Here is a 7121-nt window from a genome sequence, read left to right on the forward strand (position 1 = left end):
GCTGGCACTTTGGGTGTGGGAGCAGTCGTCCGACGTTCGTGATTTTTCGGGGTTTTATTTCAGTGGTCGCCCAGGTTCAGCTGGTGGTAAACTTCGAAGCCCCTTTGGTCAGGGAAAGCCCGGAGCCACGATGTCTGTGGTGCTGTAGATGGGCTGGCAATGGCCGGTGAGCAGCAGCAAGAGCTTGACTGTCTGGCACTTTTGGTGTGAGAGCAATCGTCCGACGTTCGTGATTTTTCGGTGTTCTTTTCAGTGGGAGCCCAGGTTCAGCGAGTGGTAAACGTCGAAGCCCTGTTGGTCAGGGAAAGCCCGGAGCCGCAATGTCTGTGGTGTTGTAGATGCACTGCCACTGTCCGGTGAGGAGGAGCAAGAGCTTGACTGGCTGGCACTTTTGCTGTGGGAGCAATCGTCCGACGTTCGTCATTTTTCAGGGTTTTTTTTCACTGGGCAACCAGGTGCAGCTGGTGGTAAATGTCGAAGGCCTGTTGGTCAGGGAAAGCCCGGAGCCACGATGTCTGTGGTGCTGTAGATGCGCTGCCAATGGCCGGTGAGGAGCAGCAAGAGCTTGACTGGCTGGAACTTTCGGTGTGGGAGCAATTGTCCGATGTTCGTGATTTTTCGGGGTTCTTTTCAGTGGGAGCCCAGGTTCAGCGAGTGGTAAACGTCGAAGCGCTGTTGGTCAGGGAAAGCCCGGAGCCCCGATGTCTGTGGTGCTGTAGATGCGCTGCCAAAGTCTGGTGAGGAGCAGCAAGAGCTTGAGTTGCTGGCACTTTCGGTGTGGGAGCAATCGTCCGATGTTCGTGATTTTTCGGGGTTCTTTTCAGTTGGCGCCCAGGCTCAGCTGGTGGTAAACGTCGAAGTCCAGTTGGTCCGGGAAAGCCCAGAGCCCCGATGTCTGTGGTGCTGTAGATGCGCTGCCAATGGCCGGTGAGGAACAGCAAGAGCTTGACAGGCTGGCACTTTCGGTGTGGGATCAATCGTCCGACGTTTTTGATTTTTCAGGGTTTTTTTTTCAGTGGGCAACCAGGTGCAGCTGGTGGTAAACGTCGAAGCCCTGTTGGTCAGGGAAAGCCCGGAGCCGCGATGTCTGTGGTGCTGTAGATGCGCTGGGAATGGCTGGTGAGGAGCAGCAAGAGCTTGACTGGCTGGCACTTTCGGTGTGGGAGCAATCGTCCGACGTTCGTGATTTTTCTTTTATTTTTTTCAGCGGGCGCCCAGGTGCAGCTGGTGGTAAACATCGAAGCCCTGTTTGTCAGGGAAAGCCCAGAGCCCCGATGTCTGTGGTGCTGTAGATGCGCTGGGAATGGGAGGTGAGGAGCAGCAAGAGCTTGAGTTGCTGGCACTTTTGGTGTGGGAGCAATCGTCCGACGTTCGTGATTTTTCGGGGTTTTATTTCAGTGGGTGCCCAGGTGCAGCTGGTGGTAAACATCGAAGCCCTGTTTGTCAGGGAAAGCCCGGAGCCCCGATGTCTGTGGTGCTGTAGATGCGCTGGGAATGGCCGGGGAGGAGCAGCAAGAGCTTGACTGGCTGGCACTTTCGGTGTGGGAGCAATCGTCCGACGTTCGTGATTTTTCGGGGTTCTTTTCAGTGGGGGCCCAGGTGCAGCTGGTGGTAAATGTCGAAGCCCTGTTGGTCAGGGAAAGCCCGGATCCCCGATGTCTGTCGTGCTGTAGATGCGCTGGGAATGGCTGGTGAGAAGCAGCATGAGCTTGACTGGCTGGCACTTTCGGTGTGGGAGCAATCGTCCGACGTTCGTGATTCTTCGGGGTTTTTTTTCAGTGGGTAACCAGGTGCAGCTGATGGTAAATGTCGAAGCCCTGTTCGTCAGGGAAAGCCCGGAGCCCCGATGTCTGTGGTGCTGTACATGCGCTGCCAATGGCCGGGGAGGAGCAGCAAAAGCTTGACTGGCTGGCACTTTCGGTGTGGGAGCAATCGTCCGACGTTCGTGATATTTGGGGATTTTTTTTCCAGTGGGCGCCCAGGTTCAGCTGGTAGTAAACTTTTAAGCCCTGTTCGTCAGGGAAAGCCCAGAGCCTAGATGTCTGTGGTGCTGTAGATGCACTGGGAATGGCTGGTGAGGAGCAGCTAGAGCTTGACAGGCTGGCACTTTCGGTGTGGGAGCAATCGTCCGACGTTTGTGATTTTTTGTGTTTTTTTTCAGTGGGCACCCAGGTGCAGCTGGTGGTAAACGTCGAAGCCCTGTTGGTCAGGGAAAGCCCGGAGCCCCGATGTCTGTGGTGCTGTAGATGAACTGCCAAAGTCCGGTGAGTAGCAGCAAGAGCTTGAGTTGCTGGCACTTTTGGTGTGGGAGCAATCGTCCGACGTTTGTGATTTTTCGGGGTTCTTTTCAGTGGGAGCCCAGGTGCAGCTGGTGGTAAACGTCGAAGCCCTGTTGGTCAGGGAAAGCCCGGAGCCCCGATGTCTGTGGTGCTGTACATGCGCTGCCAATGGCCGGTGAGGAGCAGCAAGAGCTTGACTGGCTGGCACTTTCGCTGTGGGAGCAATCGTCCGATGTTCGTGATTTTTCGTTTATTTTTTTCAGTGAGCGCCCAGGTTCAGCTGGTGGTAAACGTCGAAGCCCTGTTCGTCAGGGAAAGCCCAGAGCCCTGATGTCTGTGGTGCTGTAGATGCGCTGCCAATGGCCGGTGAGGAGCAGCAAGAGCTTGAGTGGCTGGCACTTTTGGTGTGGGAGCAATCGTCCGATGTTCATGATTTTTCGTTTATTTTTTTCAGTGGGCGCCCAGGTGCAGCTGGTGGTAAATGTCGAAGCCCTGTTGGTCAGGGAAAGCCCGGAGCCGTGATGTCTGTGGTGCTGTAGATGCACTGCCAAAGTCCGGTGAGTAGCAGCAAGAGCTTGAGTTGCTGGCACTTTCTGTGTGGGAGGAATCGTCCGACGTTCGTGATTTTTCGGGGTTTTACTTTCAGTGGGCGCCCAGGTTCAGCTGGTGGTAAAGGTCGAAGCCCTGTTCGTCAGGGAAAGCCCGGAGCCCCGATGTCTGTGGTGCTGTAGATGCGCTGGGAATGGCCGGGGAGGAGCAGCAAGAGCTTGAGTTGCTGGCACTTGAGTTGCTGGCATTAAAAGTGGGTCCCCAGCGATAAGAAATAGAGTTCCTAGTGGACTCTGGAGCAGAAAGATCTACTGTTCAAAAATTGCCCCGGGGGTGTGGGACATCCTCGGAGAAAGTAGAAGTTATTGGAGCAAAAGGAGAGCCTTTTGGGGTTCCCGTAATAAAAAATGTGGTTTTGGAAAGTGATTCTAAATTTGGGGTGGGGTCCTTGCTGTTAGTGCCTGAGGCGGACTATAACTTATTGGGCAGAGATTTAATGATAGAATTAGGGATTGGCTTAGAAGTCATAAAAAATGAACTAAGAATTAAGTTGTGTCCTTTACGGACAGTTGATGAGGGGAAAATAAACCCTGAGGTATGGTACACTCCGGAGACCATTGGAAAATTGGATATTGAACCTTTTTCAGTGACAATAAGAAACCCAGAAATACCAGTGAGAATAAAACAATACCCCCTACCGATGGAGGGGAGACAGGGATTGAAACCTGAGATTCAAAGGTTAATTGAAAAAGGAATATTAGAACCTTGCATGTCCCCTTTTAACACCCCCATCTTACCTGTAAAGAAACCTGATGGGACATACAGATTAGTGCATGATTTACGAGAAATTAACAAACGAACGGTTACCAGATTCCCTGTAGTGGCAAACCCTCATACACTTTTAAGCCAGCTGGGCCCCAATGATCAGTGGTATAGTGTAATTGATTTAAAGGATGCCTTCTGGGCATGCCCCTTAAAGAAAGATTGCAGGGATTATTTTGCTTTTGAATGGGAAGACCCGGACACTTACAGAAAACAACAATTACGGTGGACCGTTTTACCTCAAGGGTTCACCGAGTCTCCAAATTTGTTTGGACAGGCATTAGAACAAATATTGAGGGGGTACGAATTAGGTGGGGGGGTGACCCTTGTCCAGTATGTGGACGATTTACTGTTGGCCGGCAGCGATGAGGAGGCAGTTAGGGAGGAGAGTATTAGGTTGTTAAATTTTTTAAGTTTACAGGGATTAAAGGTGTCGAAATCAAAACTGCAATTTGTCGAAAAGGAAGTGAAATATTTAGGGCACAGATTGAGTAAAGGAACTAAGAAGTTAGACCCAGAAAGAGTTCAGGGCATATTATCATTGCCGGCTCCAAAAACTAAGAGACAGATCAGACAATTGCTGGGCCTTTTGGGATATTGTAGACAATGGATTGAAGGCTATAGTAGGAAAGTAAAATTTTTATATGCTAAGATATCTAAGGATGGCCTATTAAAATGGTCTAAGGATGATGATGAACAATTGGAAGTTTTAAAAATGGATTTGGTAAACACTCCTGTTTTGAGTTTACCGGATGTCAAGAAACCATTTTATTTATTTATTAATGTTGATGAAGGAACAGCATATGGGGTGTTAGTGCAAGAATGGGCAGGGAAGAAAAAGCCTGTAGGATACCTTTCTAAATTGTTAGACCCTGTAAGCAGAGGATGGCCTATCTGCCTACAAGCTATAGTGGCTGCGGCTCTGCTAGTGGAAGAGGCTCACAAAGTTACCTTTGGGGGAGAACTGAAAGTATTATCACCCCACAATATTAGAGGAATTTTACAACAGAAAGCTGAAAAGTGGATTACTGATGCCAGGCTCCTGAAGTACGAGGGTATCCTGATATCTTCACCTAAACTAGAACTTGAAGTTACTGGTTTACAGAATCCAGCACAATTTCTGTACGGGGAACCGTCAGAGGAGATAACTCATGATTGCCTGCACACTATTGAAGAACAAGCCAAAATTAGACCAGATTTGGAGGAAGAAGAGCTAGAGGATGGGGAAAAACTTTTTGTAGATGGATCTTCCCGGGTAATAGAGGGGAAAAGAAAATCAGGATATGCGATAATTAATGGAAAAACATTTAAGGTAATAGAATCAGGGCCCCTGAGTCCCAGTTGGTCGGCTCAAGCATGCGAGTTATACGCAGTTTTAAGAGCTTTACAATTATTAGAAGGAAAAATCGGCACCATCTATACGGATTCCAAATATGCCTTTGGAATAGTGCATACATTTGGGAAAATTTGGGAAGAAAGAGGCTTAATAAATTCCCAGGGAAAGGGATTGGTTCATCAGGAGTTAATAATTGAAATTTTGCAGGCTTTACGGAGGCCGGTAGGAATAGCAGTGGTCCATTTAAAAGGGCATCAGCGGGGATTAACTCCACTGACAAGGGGAAACAATCTAGCAGATCAAGAAGCAAAACGAGCGGCTTTAATGATCTTCAAGGAAAAGAAAGATAGAAAGTTTCCTTGCAAGGATTGTTGGAAGAGCACACTTCATTGTAGCTGTGCGAATCCTAATTATCAGTTTTGTTGTGCGCATGGGGAAGAGTACCACCTGTACAGCTTCACTGTGCAGGAGAAAGACAAGTTAGTCCGAATGGGGGCAAGGGAAGTCAAATCTGGAGAATGGGAACTTCCTGATGGACGAGAGGTCATTTCAAAAACTATGGCTATAAGAATCATGCGCAAGTACCATGAAAACACCCACTGGGGGGTTCAAGCACTAGTAGATCAATTTGCCATAAAATATGCTTGCATTGGGGTATATAATATAGCAAAAAGAATAATTGGAGATTGCCTAATTTGCCAAAAAGTGAACAAGCACCAATTAAGAGAAAGACCATTAGGGGGAAGAGATTTGGCTCACCGACCCTTCGCCAAAATTCAGATAGACTTCACCGAACTACCGAAAGTAGGCAGGTATAGATATTTGTTGGTAATAATAGATCATTTAACACACTTTGTAGAAGCATTTCCAACAGTCAGGGCCACTGCCCAAACGGTGACAAAACTATTGCTTGAAAATGTGATACCTAGGTATGGCACTATTGAAACTATTGACTCTGATAGGGGACCACATTTTGCTTCAAAAATCATAAAAGAAGTTTTTACTGCTTTGGGGACCAAGTGGGAATATCATACACCCTGGCACCCACAGAGTTCGGGAAAAATAGAGCGGGTAAACGGTGAGATAAAGAAACAACTGACCAAATTAATGATGGAGACCAAATTATCTTGGGTAAAATGCCTTCCCTTAGCCTTATTAAATATTAGAATCCAACCTCACACGGATGTGGGAATCTCCCCTTTCGAAATGTTATATGGAATGCCTTATGATTTGGAGGTTCCCCGAGATCATCCCCAGGCTGAAAATTTACAACTGAAACAGTACATAATCCAACTCATGTCTATGAGGAAACAATTGCGAGATAAAGGCTTAGCAGTACAAAGGCCTCCGTTGGACATTGCAATACACAATATACAACCTGGAGATAACGTTTTAATTAGGTCATGGAAGGAGTCCTCACTAACTCCCCGCTGGGAAGGGCCTTATCTTGTTTTACTCACTACAGAAACCGCCATCCGGACTGCTGAACGGGGGTGGACCCATGCCAGCCGGGTAAAAGGACCCATCTCCGAGGAGCAGTGGGAGAGCTCTGGAGACCCGAATACCTTGAAATTAAAACTGCGAAGAAAAAGACAGACTAATAAATTGAACTGAGCAATGAACATGTATCGGTAAGGCGGAGACGCTTCGCTTGTTAACCTTTTTTTTACAGAAGAACCACACTTGGAGACCTGGAAAATACATGGATACGTAAGGACTATATTGAAATCAGAATTGTGGTTGTAATTGTAATTATCATTATATATATGAGCCTTTAAGAAAAGTGATGTGTCACATAGTTCATATTAATTGTAGCAATAAGTTTGGTAGTAGCAGGGAAGGAACTTACATATCTTTGGAAGTGCCGAAAACAGGAGTAGCCTCGTTTAAACAATTTAAAAATAAAATACCAAAGTGCTACTCCCAGGAGAATCGGGAGCCGAACAGAAAATAAATAAGTGAGGGCCGATTCACTGTCACATTTCTCCTGAAGATTGTCCTTGCCACCAAGAAGATGACATTCCTCGTAGCTCGAAGCAACCGAGTTGACGAGCGAGGTGGAGGGACAAGGTGCTGTGGAGAACTGACCCCTGTCACTGCAGATGATTTAAAGGCCCTCCAAGTGAAAAGGCCCC

Source organism: Chlamydotis macqueenii, unplaced genomic scaffold (assembly GCF_036417535.1).
Source record: "Chlamydotis macqueenii isolate bChlMac1 unplaced genomic scaffold, bChlMac1.mat HAP1_SCAFFOLD_315, whole genome shotgun sequence".
Taxonomy (NCBI): Eukaryota; Metazoa; Chordata; class Aves; order Otidiformes; family Otididae; genus Chlamydotis; species Chlamydotis macqueenii.